At 42.0% G+C, this 16981-nt stretch overlaps 1 protein-coding gene across 3 annotated transcripts in view; it reads right to left on the bottom strand.

The window, feature by feature from the left end:
* Positions 1–16726, bottom strand: part of galnt1 (UDP-N-acetyl-alpha-D-galactosamine:polypeptide N-acetylgalactosaminyltransferase 1) — a 132653-nt gene extending 115927 nt beyond the window's left edge. The window contains exon 1 of one of the 3 annotated variants that reach the window (XM_078237096.1): positions 16625–16726. The gene's annotated coding sequence lies outside the window, so the exon portion shown is untranslated. Of the gene's footprint in view, positions 1–14185; positions 14829–16624 lie in introns of those variants that run through there. The other 2 variants (XM_078237080.1, XM_078237088.1) reach the window with 2 other exon arrangements.
* Between the last annotated feature and the right edge of the window lie 255 nt (positions 16727–16981).

Below are 16981 nucleotides of genomic sequence, written 5' to 3'. Positions count from 1 at the left end.
ACAGACGAACTTAGGGCCTTAATGCTTACGAGGAATTTGGATGTGGTTGCGGTGACAGAGACTTGGTTGAAAGAGGGACAGGACTGGCAACTGAATATTCCAGGGTACAAGTGTTTTAGGCGAGACAGAGGAGGGGCCAAAAGAGGTCGGGGAGTAGCAGTATTAGTTAGAGAGCATATTACAGCGGTGCAGAGGGAGGACAATTCAGAGGGGTCGTGTAACGAGTCACTGTGGGTGGAGCTCAGAAACAGGAAGGGCGCAGTCACTATGTTGGGGGTATATTACAGGCCCCCCAACAGCCCAAGGGAAGTGGAAGAACGGATATGTCAGGAGATAATGGATAGGTGCAGGAAAAATAGAGTTGTTGTAGTGGGAGACTTCAATTTCCCTGGTATAGACTGGAAATCGCGTAGGGCTGGGAGTCTGAATGGGGAGGAATTTGTAAAATGCGTACAGGAAGGTTCTTTGGAACAATATGTAGATAGCCCGACTAGAGAGGGGGCTATACTGGACCTAGTACTGGGGAATGAGCCCGGTCAGGTCGTCAAAGTTTCGGTAGGGGAACATGTGGCAAATAGTGACCACAATTCTGTTAGCTTTAGGATAGTGATGGAAAAGGATGAGTTGTATCCCAAGGGTAAGGTGTTGGATTGGGGGAAGGCTAACTTTAGTGGGATTAGGCAGAAATTGGCAGCTGTTGATTGGGGGAGGCTGTTTGAGGGTAAGTCCACATCTGGCATGTGGGAGTCTTTTAAGGAACAGTTGTTAGGGCTGCAGGATAGGCATGTGCCTGTAAAAAAGGATAGGAAGGGTAGGATTCGAGAACCGTGGATAACCAGGGAAATTGAGGGATTGGTCAAAAAGAAAAGAGAGGCGTACGTTAGGTCCAGGCAGCTAAAAACGGAGGGTGCTCTGGAGGAATACAAAGAAAGTAGGAAAGAACTCAAACGAGGAATTAGAAGGGCAAAAAGGGGTCACGAAATGTCCTTGGCAGACAGGATTAAGGAGAATCCCAAGGCATTTAATTCATACGTTAGGAACAAAAGGGTTGTCAGGGAAAAAACCTCTCAGGGACAAAAGTGGGGAATTATGCTTAGAGCCCAAAGAAGTAGGGGAGATCCTAAATGAATACTTTGCATCGGTATTCACAAAGGAGAGGGATGTGTTGACTGGGAGTGTCTCCGAGGGGAGTGTTGACCCGTTAGAGAAAATTTCCATTACAAGGGAGGAAGTGTTAGGTTTTTTAGGGAATATAAAGACTGACAAATCCCAGGGCCTGATGGAATCTATCCAAGGCTGCTCAGGGAGACGAGAGATGAAATCGCTGGGCCTCTGACGCAAATCTTTGTCTCGTCACTGGACACAGGTGAGGTCCCAGAGGATTGGAGGATAGCTAATGTGGTCCCGTTGTTTAAGAAGGGTAGGAAGGATAACCTGGGAAATTATAGGCCGGTGAGCTTGACATCCGTGGTCGGGAAGTTGTTGGAGAGGATTCTTAGAGATAGGATGTATGCGTATTTAGAAAGGAATAAACTCATTAACGATAGTCAGCATGGTTTTGTGAGAGGGAGGTCATGCCTCACTAACCTGGAGGAGTTTTTTGAAGAAGTGACAAGAATGGTTGATGAGGCAAGGGCCGTGGATGTCGTCTATATGGACTTCAGTAAAGCGTTTGACAAAGTACCTCATGGTAGGTTGGTGCAAAAGGTTGGATCTCATGGGATAAAGGGGGAGGTGGCTAGATGGATGGAGAACTGGCTTGGTCACAGAAGACAGAAGGGTCTTTTTCCGGCTGGATGCCTGTGACTAGTGGTGTTCCGCAGGGCTCTGTACTGGGACCTCTGCTGTTTGTGATTTATATAAACGATCTGGAAGAAGGTGTAACTGGGGTGATCAGTAAGTTTGCAGACGACACGAAAATGGCTGGACTTGCAGATAGTGAGGAACATTGTCAGAGGCTCCAGAAGGATATAGATAGGCTGGAAATTTGGGCAAAGAAATGGCAGATGGAGTTCAATCCAGATAAATGCGAAGTGATGCATTTTGGTAGAACTAACATATGGGGGGGAGCTATACGATAAATGGCAGAACCATAAAGGGTGTAGATACGCAGAGGGACCTGGGTGTGCAAGTCCACAGATCCTTGAAGGTGACGTCACAGGTGGAGAAGGTAGTGAATAAGGCATATGGCATGCTTGCCTTTATAGGACGGGGCATAGAGTATAAAAGTTGGGGTCTGATGTTGCAGTTGTATAGAACGTTGGTTCGGCCGCATTTGGAATACTGCACAGTTCTGGTCGCCACACTACCAGCGAGAGTGCAGAGGAGGTTTATCAGGATATTGCCTGGTATGGAAGGGCTTAGTTATGAGGAGTTATGAGGAGAGATTGGGTAAACTGGGGTTGTTCTCACTGGAAAGACGGAGGATGAGGGGTGACCTAATAGAGGTGTATAAAATTATGAAAGGCATAGATAGGGTGAACGGTGGGAAGCTTTTTCCCAGGTCGGTGGTGACGTTCACAAGGGGTCATAGATTCAAGGTGAGGGGTGGTTACAGAGGGTGGTGGGGGCCTGGAATGCGCTGCTGGGCAAGGTGGTGGAGGCGGACACACTGGGAACGTTTAAGACTTATCTAGATAGCCACATGAATGGAGTGGGAATGGAGGGATACAAAAGAATGGTCTAGTTTGGACCAGGGAGCGACGTGGGCTTGGAGGGCCGAAGGGCCTGTTCCTGTGCTGTATTGTCCTTTGTTAGCACTGCTGCCTCATAGCTCCAGGGACCCAGATTCAATTCCAGCCTTGAGTGAATGTGTAGAGTTTGCCCATTTTCTCTGCATGGGTTTCCTCCGGGTGCTCCAGTTTCCTCCAACAGTCCAAAGATGCGCAGGTTAGGTGGATTGGCCATGCTAAAGTGTCCTTTAGGGTCCTAAGATGTGTAGGTTAGGTGGATTAACCATGGTAAATGTGAGGGGTTGCGGGTATGAGAGTTTGGGTGACATGCTCCATCAGAAGGTTGGTGCAGATTTGGCAGTCTGTGTGGCCTCTTCTGCTTCTGTATTCTATTTTTAAAATACTATAATTGAAACAGCTATGATCTTGCTTCGCATGGTCTTGTATTTCATCAACTATTCATGCAACATGTATATAAAATTAACATGTACTGTGAGTAGGCAAAACTTAAGTAACTTGAGCAATAAAACAAGTTACATTTTACCAGTGTGAAACTGAAACAAATTAGAAGGCAGAGAGAAAAAGAAGAAACTGAAAATAAAAGGATAGTACAGACAAACAAGCAAAAAAGAATAGGAAATCCAGTGTACAGCCAAGGAAGAAGAATTTATTCCAGCTAACTTGTTTGTTGTGTTTTTATTTGGGGGGGACAGGGGAAGAGGCAAAATCATGCAGTATAGATGCAACCAACTCTGCCCAAATTGCTATGCTAACAATTTTTTCTTCCTCAGCAAACAGACTATGGAAGCCCATACAAAAGTCCGCAAATATGAAAAAACTTCTTGCATTACATAAATATGAAAAGATAAAAGAAACTCTGGACCTTTACCATAGAATCTATTGCACTATATGTATCAATAGGAAGGAAGGGTGCACATCAGCAGTTGGAAGTTCATTTCCCAATTGAAATTGGATGAACAAAGGCTCACCAGTAATAACGTTAGGACCATGACTTAACACAATCAAAAAATACAAAACCAGCACTTCAGAAACTGCCACAAGTCCTAATTAATATGGTGCTAACTAAAATACAAAAATTTTCATTCAGTTCCTTTCAACATTGCTTTTGTTTGTAAATATTTTGCTCCATTCTCGATGTTTTAATAAATACTCAGTAGTTAAAAACTGTCCAAAAATTGCCTATTTTGAAAGCTTCTGACCATTTAATACAATTACATTCATTAATAATTCAGAAGCTTTTGTTATCAAAATAAATTTTACTTCCATCCATCAACAGGAAAGGGGAAATTATTTGGGATATTTGCTGAAGGAAGAGTTAAGTGGATTTTTCCAGTTCATTGTACAGTTGCTGGATTTGGAAGTCTAAATTTCCATAGTACGATGCACAATGACACCAATGTGCTTTAATACACCCACCACTCTGCATGAAAAACTTTCCCCCTATACATCTCCCTTAAACTTTCTCCCACCTTGACCCTGGCCCCCTTGTAATTGACACTTCCACCCTGGGAAAAAGCCTCTGACTATCCACCCTATCTATGCCTTTCATAATTCTGTAGACCTCTATCAGGTCTCCCCCACTGCATCCATCTTTCCACTGAAAACAATCCTAGTTTATTCAACCTCTCTTCATAGCCAACACCCTTGAGACCAGGCAACATCCTGGTGAACCATATTTGCATGCTCTCCAAAGTTTCCACATCCTTCTGATAGTGTGGTGACCAGAACTGCATGCAACATTCCAAATACAGTCTAATCAGGATTTTACATAGCTGCAATATGATTTCCCAACTCTTGTACTCAATGCCCTGGCTGATGAAGGCAAGCATGCCATATGCTTTCTTAATCACCTTGGCCACCTGTGTTGCCACTTTTAGGGACCTGTGGACCTGCACGTTCAGATTAATGGTCCTCTATCCATGCTAATATGCTACCCTCTACACCATGACCTTTTATTTTGTATAGTAACATTTGATGTGTTATTGTCAAACGTCTTCTGGAAATGTAAGGGCACCACATTGTTTTTACTTTGTCAAAGAACTCCAATAAATTAGTCAAATAATATTTATTTTTCACCATATTGACTCTGACTGATTGCATATGATTTTCTAAGCACCCTGCTACAACATTATTACTAACAGATTCTAACATTTTACTGTGACAGACACTGAGCTAACTGGCTTGTAGTTTCCTTCTTTCTGCATCGCTCCTGTTTTTCCCCAATCTGATGGGACCTTTCCAGAAGTTTGAAAATTTTGGATTAAAAAAAATCATTTTACAGCATGTGGGTGTCACTAGCTAGGCCAGCATTTATTGCACATCCCTAATGTCCCTCAAGAAGGTGGTGGTGAGTTGCCTTCAACCCGCTGCAGCCCCTGTGTGTAGGTGCACCCACGGGGAGTTGTTTTGATTGAGTGGCAATTAAGGAGCAGTGATATATTTCCAAATCAGGATAGTGAGTGCCTTGAAGGGGAGCTTCTATGTGGTGGTGCACCCAGGTATCTGCTGCCCTTGTCCTCCTCGATCAGGGGGTGGGCAAAATTCTTCTATTGTATGTTCTAATGTATGTTACTTCTGTCTCGCCGACCATGACTCCCAGACCAGACAAAAAACCCCAGAAAAATCAGTGAACATTGTACAGCGGAAATGAAATATCTGTGTGCAGGTACTGGCCTATGATTGGTTGCTATGATCATGTTGCTAACCATAGCAGCCAATGACTTAGTACGGGAAGCACAAAATCGGTTATACATTAGTTTTCAGTTTTGCAGGGATTTATATTTATCGCACTTCAGGGACAGCTGTTTGCTTAGTTTGCAAAGTGTCACTATATTCAAAGAATACAACTTGAACATGTCTGACTATGAGAAAGCTAGACACTGGCAAGAAATGATTGCTCAAATGAAAAAAAGTGCAAAGTTTTTTTTTAACCAAACTATACACATCATCAGATGGAATTACCAGAGCAAACTATATGATTGAACATAAAATTGCTAAAAACAGCAAGCCATTCCCCAAGGGAGAATTCATCAAGGAATACTTGGTTACCTCTGCTGCAACACAAGAACACACAGTTTGAAAATTCACTATCAAGGCAAACTGTGACGAGATGCATAGAAGAAAACTCGGAGAAACTGGACTAACTGTTGAAAAGCATCAATGAGAGCTGATATGAGGCATTGCCACAAATTTTGAGTTTGCCTTGGAACTGGCTTCAATGCAGTCAATGAAAAACATGACAACCGGCAAAGATTAGTCAGAAGTGTCTCAAAACGTGGAGTGAATTGGAAATGATTGATGAGTGTGACCATCAATAGAAGCCCTGGCTTGACCTGCAAAAATGCTGATTTGTTGAAAAGAACTCAGGGCCCAAGTGAAAGAAATGAACCCAGAGCAGAAAATAATTTTTCTGTATTGGATTATTCACCAAGAGGTTCTCTGCAAAAGTAGTCTGAAACCAAGTGATGTTGCGAGCATAGTTACAAAACTTGTCAACTTTATTAGAACAAGAGCATTAAACCACAGGCAATTTGTCTCTTTGTTGAAGAAGTTAGAGTCAGAATGCATGGATGTTCTCTAACATAGAAATGTTAAATGGCTTTGTTTGGGGAAGTTCTGAAAAGCGTGCTCATTAAGTGCATTGGCCATGCTAAATTCTTCCTTAATGCATTTGAACAGGCGCCAGAGTGTGGTGATTCGGGGATTTCCACAGTAACCTCATTGCAGTATTAATATGACACTAATAAATAAACTTTAAACTTAATCTTGGAGAAGAGTTCAAATGGTGCACTCCTAACCTATCTTTAGCACCGTATTGGCATTAGTTTAATTTAGAAGATGTTTAACTAACTGAATTTTGCATTCAAGATATGACTTATCACTGAACTAGACTAAGAGCTAATGAATCAATTGTACGTCAAAACATTTTTTCTCTCCCTCTTCACAGGTTTTCGGTCATATATCCTACTCCAAAATGTCCAACAATGCTGGAGGAGTGGGGCAACAGGTAAGGAGGAAGATGCAAAGATTCTCCCCTGTTTGTACCTCCTTATTGGAAATCACTCATCTTTATCCTCCTCTCAACTTTTCCATCATAGCACAGATGAGATCAGGAACTCAATCTGATGAAGCAGTTTGAATGACTGGACGAGCAGTTTGCAACTTCAAAATCATAGAAATCATAGAAACCCTACAGTGCAGAAGGAGGCCATTCGGCCCATCGAGTCTGCACCGACCACAATCCCACCCAGGCCCTACCCCCACATATTTTACCCGCTAATCCCTCTAACCTACACATCCCTGGACTCTAAGGGGCAATTTTTTAACCTGGCCAATCAACCTAACCCGCACATCTTTGGACTGTGGGAGGAAACCAGAGCACCCGGAGGAAACCCACGCAGACACGAGGAGAATGTGCAAACTCCACACAGACAGTGACCCAAGCCGGGAATCGAACCCGGGACCCTGGAGCTGTGAAGCAGCAGTGCTAAACACTGTGCTACCGTGCCGCCCAAATATAAGTGGTCATTCAGGATTTGAAATCTCTGCAAAGTATTATAACCAGGAAGGGATCTATTTAGTATCCAGAATTTTGATGTTTTCCATTAATAATTTAGGTTGTGGCTTACATACTGCTAAGCACAACAGTTATGATGTCCAATGCTGCTACTGAATCTACACCAGTGTTTTTGTACAGTGCTAAGTACAAAAATGGTTACATTGTTATCTAGCCACATTAGACAAAATACAAATTTCCTGAAGGGAATAATTAAATGTTTCAAAAAGAAGACAGGCAATATTTCTTGAAAGTTATCCCCAAGTTTCATTATTTAAAACAGACCATGGTGATTCAAATACTACAAAGCAAATGTTCAATATAGATGGCCAAACTTGTTTCATGGTTGTCATGGAAATATCAAGTAGCATTGACTAATTTTGCGGCATGTTAATCATTCGCATCCAAGAGCTATACACAAAGTCTCCTGACTTCATATGGTCAGAATTCAAAAGTAAGAATATAGCTAAAGACAGTTGCAACAGATGTTTAACTCTAGAAGATAATTGTGTATCACGACACAAACTCTTACATTACAAAATTCACCACTCTGGTCAAGTAAGGAAAGTCATTCACCAGTGCAAGGCACAAATGCTGAATCATTGCAACTTACAAGTGGCCAAATGTCACTTGGTAGGATATCATTTAGGGGCAGTGATCATTGCATCATAAGGTTTGTGTTGGCTATGAAAAAAGACAAAGAACAACCTAGGTAAGAATAATCAGAAGCCAACTTCAAAGGGGCAAGAATGATTCCAATTTATATGTCCAGATCCAAAGGTTGCCAAGAAAAACTGTAACTGAACAATGGGCTACCTTTAAAGAATAGTTTGGGCATAGTCAAGGTACATTCCCACAAAATGGAAAGGTAGGGCAAACAAATCCAGAGCTTCATGGATGACGGTAGAGATTGAGCTGAAGAAGAAAAGGCATGCTTGGGACAGCTGTCTGGTGGATAATACAACCAAGATTCAGACTAAATACTTAGTCTGAGGGGAAGTGAAAAAGCAAATAAGCAAAGAGAGAGTAAGAAAAGACACTGGCAGCTAACATAAAAGGGAATTCTAAAGAGAATACAAAGGCATATAAATAGTGAAAGGGTGGCAAGAAGTAGTATGGGGACAATTGGGGACCATTGCAAATATTATACCTTGTTCAAAAAAATGTAAAACCCAATAGCTGCATGTCATTCAGTTTAACTTTGGTGGTATGGAAGCTTCAACAAACATTATAAAATTAATGGTCACATAAGACAAATGTGGGTTAAGAAAAATCAGCATGGATTTAAGAGCCAATCATGTTTAACTTTGGTAACAGGGGATTGATTATTGTAAGCTGTTGACATGTGTACATGGATTTCAAAAAGCATTTGACATAGTGCCGCACAAGAGAATTATGAACAAAGTTAAAGGGAAGTAGCAACATGAATATGAAATTGGTTGAGCAGCAAGGAACAGAGTAGTGATTTATAGATGAGTTTTGGAATTGGGGAATATTTGTAGTTGAGTTCCAAAGGAATTCTTGCTATTTGATAAATATTAATGACATAGACCTTGGTATGGAAGACAATTTCAAAATTTGTGGAAGAAATTTGTGGAACTTGGAACAATTGTGATTTGTGAGGTGGGCAGTGCAGAACTTCAAAAGGATATAGACAAATTGGCAGAATGAGTGGACAAGAGGCAGATGAAATTCAATGCAGAGAAATGTGAAGTGAGTCATTTGGTAGGAAGAACACAGAGGCAGAGATGATATAAAATGAAGAGTAAAGGGGGTGCAGGAGCAGAACAACATAAGCACATATATGTATAAGTCGAAGGTGACAGCAGTTTGAGACAGTAATTAATAAAGTATACAGTATCCTAGGTTTTATTAATAGGGATCCAGAAAGAAATTATATTAAACTTGTATAAAACACTGGTTTGAACTCCACTATTCTGTCTAGTTCTGTACATCACATTCTAAACAAGTGGAGGCATTAGAGCGAATGCAGGAAAGATTCACAAGATGGTTCCAGGGATGAGGAACTTAAGGTACATAGATAAATTCGAGACGTTCGGACTGTTTTCTTTGGAGAAGAGAAAGTTGACAGAAAATCTCAATAGAGCCATTCAAAATCAGCAGGGGTCTGGATTGAGTGGATAGGGAAAACAGGTCCAATTGATGGAAGGATCAAGAATGAGGATACAGATTTAAGGTAATTGAAAGAAACAATGGGGACATGTGGAGAATGTTTTTCACAAAGTAGTAAGAAGTTTAACAACACCAGGTTAAAGTCCAACAGGTTTATTTGGTAGCAAAAGCCACACAAGCTTTCGGAGCTCTTCGCCCCTTCTTCAGGTGAGTGGGAATTCTGTTCACAAACAGAGCTCACAAAGTAAACAGAGGAAATCTGGAATGCGCTGCCTGAGGGTGTGGTGGAGGCAAGTTCAATTGAGGCATTCAAGAGGGCATTGGGTTATTATCTGAAAGGAAGAAAGGGTTCTAGGTGCATTGCTCATTTGGAGAGGGAATGCAGCCACAACAGGCCAAATGGCCTCCTTCTGTGTTATAACAATTGTAATTCTGAGACTGTTGACGTCCAAAGGTAGAGATGAGTACTACAGCCAAACCAAACAGCTTTAATAACAGGTGTGTGTGTATGTGTGTACATGAGAGAGCACTGTCCTTAGAGGGCAGTCATTTCATCTATTTATGTGCTGCACAACTGCAGAGACTGCAGAGACGAAGATGAATACAAGTCTAAAGGGGCACCGCTACCTTCTTGAGGAAAAGAATGGTAACCAAGATTTTAAAAAAGTAACATTTTTTCATTTCTTGAAACTTGGATGTTCACTGAACTTTGTGTGCCCCACCATTTATTTTCTCATCTACTTTTAGACCCCAATTCTGTACCCATTTGTGGGCCATGAATGCAGGTGAACGATTTCCAAACTTCTAAAATACCACTGTTGTGACCAGCCACAAAAACATTTACAAAAATAATCCAATGTTTCCACTCTAGCCTCTTTTTCTGAAAGATCATTAGTATCCTGAGCAATGGTAAAAGGGAGAGCAGAAGTAAGAGTATGCCGTTGCACAGATTATTCCATGAAGTGTTGGAAAATGAGATGCACACATCATAGAAGTTTGGCATTTGAAGGTGGGTGATTAAAACCAGAAAACTTGTTCAAAGTGATTTAATATCCAGAGCTAAGAGTCTCCAAGCACACTTTCAAAATCTAACATTGTTCCTGCTGACACACTGCAGGTAGAATTGATCTTGCAAGTTTGATACAAGTTTCAGAACTGTGCTGGCTACTTTATAATCATGGAACATCCACCAATAACAGGACGACAAAAGTCCATTTGTTACTGCTCACATCTCATTTGTGAAATTGGAATAGTCAATGCAGCATCCTTTTTAACATTTTTTCCTACTTATATAGTCTATTAGGGACATCTTTTTGTGTCAACCAAATAAACAAAACCAAACTAACTCAAGACATTAATTGAAAAGTCTGTACAGCTTATTTGATAAAACATAAATGAACTCACGAGTCTCAAGTGCACCAATTTAGCTAAAACTTATTTTCAGAAAAGTTACATTAACTCACATTCTCTACTCAACACTTGCCCTATTTTCTTGTGCAAACATTGTTGTCTGGTCATAATCACTCATTTTAACACCCATGAACAAAGGTGACAGCATTACTGCTGTGAACTGTTCTCATTGTGGGGAATCATTACAGAATAATTGAACATTTTAGTTTAGTCACAATTTAATCTGATTCTGAAGTTTTAAAAAAAACAAATCGCAACTATATTTTCGGACTCAAAACTCCACGCTTTAATTGAAAATAAAGTAGTAAGAACCCAAATATACACTGGGGCATAGTATTTTGTAACATTTTCTGAATGGTGACAGAAGTGCAACGTGACCTGGGTGTCATGGTGGCACAGTCACTGAAGGTTGGCATGCAGGTACAGCAGGTGATGAGGAAAGCTAGTGGCATGCTGGCCTTCAAAGCAAGAGGATTTGAGTATAGGAGTAATGATGTCTTGCTGCAATTATACAGTGCCTTGGTGAGGCCACACCTTGAATATTATGTTCAGTTTTGGTCTCCTAGTCTGAGGAAGGACATTCTTGCTATTGAGGGAGTCCAGTGAAGATTCACCAGACTGATTCCCAGAATGGCAGGACTGACATATGAAGAGAGGCTGGGCTTGTTTAGAAGAATTTAGAAGAATGAGAAAGAATTCATAGAAACATATAAAATCCTGATGGGACTGGACAGGCTTGATGTGGGAAAAATGTTCCCAATGTTGGGGAAGTGCAGAACTAGGAGTCGTAGTCTAAGAATAAGGGGTGAGCCATTCCGGCTGAGATCAGGAAGAACTTCTTCACTCAGAGTTGTGAGCCTGTGGAATTCTCTACCAGAGAAAGCTGTTGGGGCCAGTTTGTTAGATATATTCAAGAGGAAGCTGGACGTGGCCCTTGTGGCTAAAGGGAGCAAAGGGTATGGAGTGAAAGAGGAGTGGGATACTGAAAGTGTATGATCAGCCATGATAATATTGAATGGTGGTGCAGGCTCAAAGGGCCTACCCGCGCATCTATTTTCTATGTAATCTGCAATATTTCCATTTACACAGTTCTCTTGTGCATTCTCTACATGTTATGTTGTAGTAGTCAAATATGAAGCAAATACAAGGGCAAGATAAGGTAGGGGAATACCTTTGAACAGTACCAAAATGAACAATTTCAGCTTAGATCCAAACTTGGCTGGCATGAAGGACATTCAGGACCTCACCTCTAACTAGGAAGCTTTAAAAACAAACATTCTGAAATGCATTGTGTGTAAATATTTGCAATTTGTGGTATTATACTTACATCTACAGTTCACTTCCTTTTAATGAAAAGGTTATCCAATGCAAGTTGAACCTAAGCAACTGCACATGGTGTTTTATATGTCAAAACCACATTTTCAAATAACTGACCATGCCAGCCACCATGCTTAGAATCAAACTTAAATGCACTAATGAGTTTATTGCCTCAATGTCCTTGTTAGCAACATCATAAAAACCGGGGGAGACAGGATTAAAAAAAAAGTGAAAGGTGCAAAAGTAGAAAAAGAGTAACTATAATTCTTTTTGAGATTAGCTCCAAGTAGTTTGTTAGGTTGCATGTGTTGTGATGATTTTTAGTGCTAACAATGATATCTTGGCCAAATAGTGCAACTAGAAAATATATTAAGATAAGCAATATTGAATAAGTGCTATAATTAGTACTGTATGAAAACCATCTAACATCATCCATTTGAAAGATATATTCTGATGTATTGTGTACAACACACGTTTTCTGGTGAAGCCTCTAAGTGCCTATAAAGGTCAGAAATAAATTGTATTCAGGAAAACACAAACCAAGTATTCAATTCAAGCTGCAACCTGGCTGTAAGCTGACCCCATGGTCCTCAGTGCAATTCATGTTACATAGAAACATAGAAACCCTGCAGTGCAGAAAGAGGCCATTTGGCCCATCGAGTCTGCACCGACCACAATCCCACCCAGGCCCTACCTCCTTATCCCTACATATTTACCTGCTAATCCCTCTAACCTATGCATCTAAGGACACTAAGGGGCAATTTTAGCATGGCCAATCAACCTAACCTGCACATCTTTGGACTGTGGGAGGAAACCGGAGCGCCCGGAGGAAACCCACGCAGACACGAGGAGAATGTGCAAACTCCACACAGACAGTGACCCAAGCCGGGAATCGAACCCAGGTCCCTGGAGCTGTGAAGCAGCAGTGCTAACCACTGTGCTACCGTGCCGCCCTGCACAATACAGTAGTTTCTGCCCATTTTTTGTCAAATTCAATGCAAAAATTAAAAAGGATTGAAGTGGAAATAAATTAAGACTTGAAGAAAGAAGCTGAAAGCACTAAAATATGTTAAAGGGACAGCTCACATATTAACTGTTAATAAATAGATGCATATATTGGTAACCTCAAACGGGTACCATAAATAATCCAATTTCACAAAAGTTAAAAAGGGCACACTACAAAGTTCACACAAGCGCAGCATCTACTGCCATGCAAATGTTATACCCAATTACCCCTAGTGGCCATTTTCAAAGTCTACCTTGTGTGTTTAGCCTGTCAGAAATGTTCAAAACAGTAGTAACCGTCTCTTTATTAGAAAGCTTCGTTCTAAACATTATAATTGAGTTATACTAAAATTAAAGAAACATTATGATTTTAATTCGTTATTTTTCGCTGAAAAATTACGATAAATTGTTAAAGTATCCACGATGCGTTTCCAGAACGAGGGGAATTTAATTTTTATCTAGTAAGTAACATCCACCATTAATATTTTGTCAACTTCTATTTTAATATACTGCACTACGGCGTCAACGAAAACACGGTCCTCGAAAATAAAGCTAGTGCAAGCTGAGGCGACACTTGATAACGACAGCAACTTCGCACTTATTCACCGACTGTATTTGAGCAAAGGGGATGTGAAAGTTTCAACTGGCAATTCAATGATATGGAAAAGGGTAAGTTACACCCGGGGACACACCAATCAAAATAAAATCCCCACGTCCAAAAAATGTATAGCATACCCATTGATTGCTCAATCTGCAGTGTGTGTGTTAGTAAGGTCGGGAAAATGGGAGGATATATAGTGTTTATTACAGATAAACACACAGAGTCAGTTCATTGACCTCACCTAATTGACTTAAAAAATCATGCTCTGAAATTCACCGCGCCTGCAGATTTGTTAAAAAAAACCGTACTTCATGCACAATTTATTGCAAAATTAGAACACAAGTTGTTGGATAGTGCAGCACAAGCTTGGCCGATTTTTTTTTGAGGATTAAAAAGACGTCCTACTTCCTCTTTCAACAACTCTGAGCTTCAGGTAATGACTGCTTTAGCCGGGCTCAATCTGACACTTACCGTTTTCACTGGGTGTGGGTGGATGGGTGGACTGACTCCTTGTTTAATGACACATCTTCACTCGGACCTCACCCCGCAGAGAGTTGAAGAGCGGTCAGGAGAGTTCGTCAATGCCCTTGTCGGAGGCGGCCAGCCGCCGCCAGTCGGGGGGGGGGGGTTGTCTCTTTTTTTTCCCTCTCTCCTCCTCCCTCAGAGGCCGCCGCTGGCTCTCACTGTCCGGGTGAGAGGCAGCAGGTCGGAGGCGGCCAGGTACGAGTCTCGATCACTCCGCTGCTCGCGGATCGCCCTCAGCGGGGAATTAGCTCCACAGGACGGAGAGGCGGTGCGAGGAGCGCAAGCACACACCATCCCGCCGCCGGCCTGATCACCGCCGTGACATGAGCCGGGCCCGCCCGGGATGCGAGGCCCGTCCTCCGCGCGCGCGCGCGGGTGCCCCTTTGTGACGCGGGCTCGGCCCAGCCGCCAAACCGTTTACCGTTAGCTGCGCTGTGCTCGCGCTGCGCTCTCCTCCCCCTCGCGCTCCGCTCGGGGAAAGAACAGCAGCGCCACCCGGAACCGAAACCACGGGCGGAACCATCCACGTCACTGCAGAGGGCTGGGGGAAGCTGTGTGTGTGTTGCTCAACACTTCCCTTCAGACTACCCCTGAGTCGCTCCACGCATCTCCGAATTATTTTTTTTAAATTTGAGAATCCCCAGTTTTGCCTCTGGCGACAGTAATGGGGAGCATTAACACTTTGATTTCATCCCCATAGATGTTTTTTTTTGCACACTTTCGTTCGTGGACATGCGAAACCGCCAACAGCTCACCGTGCACGGTTGCCGTCAATTCAAATTAAAACAAAAGTTACAGCACCTTCACAAAGCTGAAAGTGCTGGAAATCTATATTTAAAACAAGGAAATGCCAGGAATAAATATCAGGCCTCGTCTGTGGGTTACGACCCCCGAGAAATAAACATGGTGTTGGCGTGGGAAGAAACAACATGTTGATGATGAGGTTAATAATGCATCGACTGGCCCGCTCAGGCTGCTCAGTACAGGAATTTAGGATCAAGAATCAGAAATGGAGCCCCAAGAGCCCGGTCCGGTACTTAATGAGAATTTCTAATCTGTGATCCAATGGCCCAGATCATCAGGTTTCCGAAAGGTCGTACTTCGGAGGTCCTCCAGAAGATGCTCTTGGGGACCCCTCGGAAGTTCCCAACTTCTGAGATTCTGCGGGAATTGCCCGTGAAATTCAACCACTGACTGGAAATTCCTCTGCGTCCGGAATCCTCTCATAATATCCAAAACTCTGAATTCGAGTTGGAGACTTTGAATGGGTGCAACTCGCTTACCTGGAGAGTTGCCCGGGAAATGTTAGGAGAAAACCATATCTAACTCCAGCGTAACAATCGATCACTGGCCCACCGATCCCCTTCAAACTGTCTTGCCCTCCGACTCCTCCGGACCTTCCAACTCCACCCCAACCTACTAACTCGATCTGATTCTCTGACCCAACTTCACCACCCCACCCCACCCTGTCACCCTACCCAGTTGGCACCTTACCCAGCCTACCACCCTTCCATTTGCCACCTCATCGACTTGCCTTACTCATGCTCATTCAGCAACACAGTGAAAAGCTATGTAAATGTTCCAGAGCTTTTCACTGTTAGTAAATGAAGTCTTATCAAAATAGGCAGCGAGTGCTGTAAAAGGTGGGGCGGGGTGGTTGACTCCACCTGATGATTCTGCCCTATGAAGAAGGATTCCCAGAATAGCTATACTCCCCATTTCTGAAGAGGCTGCGTTCAGAGGTCTGGGCCAGAAATGTAGAGTTACAACGCTGTGTGATTACATTTTAGGCCTAATTCTATATTCCCCGACCAATGGAAATAGTTTCTGTCTCTGATACCAAATTTCCTCAATATATTGAAAACTTTGATTAAATTATCTCGATCTTCTCAATCCCAGGGAATACAATCTTAGTTTGTGTACAAATAAAAGCAAAGTATTGCGGATGTTGGGAATCTGGAATAAAAATAGAAAATGCTGCAAATACACAGTGACAGGCAGCATTTGTGGAGAGAGAGCAGAGTTAATGTTTCAGGTTGATGACCTTTTATCAGACCTGGGAAAAATTAGAAACAAAAACAGAAAATGCTGGACAAGCTCAACAGGTTTGACAGCATCTGAGTCTGTTCTCTCTCCAAAGATGCTGTCAGACCTGCTGAGATTTTCCAACATTTTCTGTTTTTGTTTCAGATTCCAGCATCCACAGTAATTTGTTTTTATCTAAGTAGGAAAAGTGAGAGATGTAATAGGTTTTAAAGGGGCAAATGTTGGAAAAAAAAGGAAGATCTCTGATAGGTTGGAAAACAGGGCAGAATAAATGACAAAACAGTGTGTGCTGCCAGGCCAAAGGGAGTGATGAGATAAATAAAGAATCAAAGGACGTACCTGGAGAGGTCCATCTCCAATCCTATACCTTTCTCAACTTTTCTGTCTCCATTTCTGGAGATGGGTTATCAACCAATAGCCCATTGTTGGGGAGAAAATCCTAGTAGGTTAGAGACAATTTTAAACCATCAGGCATTTAAGACACTGACAGAACTACGAGTATTGATTAAATTACTCTAAATCAGACTTATAAGCTAACAAGGGAACAGTTTACCCACGTGAATGCAGTAAGAGATTTAAAACAAGTGATTGTGATTTTAATATTTTAAATGTATTAACTGTATTTTATAAAGTAATTTTGAACTTTAGCCAAAAGCAGGTTGCTGCAAGGCATGATAGTATGGGGACATACAGACA

Source organism: Mustelus asterias, chromosome 2 (genome assembly GCF_964213995.1).
Source record: "Mustelus asterias chromosome 2, sMusAst1.hap1.1, whole genome shotgun sequence".
Classification (NCBI taxonomy): Eukaryota; Metazoa; Chordata; class Chondrichthyes; order Carcharhiniformes; family Triakidae; genus Mustelus; species Mustelus asterias.
This window is presented reverse-complemented; position numbering and strand designations above follow the sequence as displayed.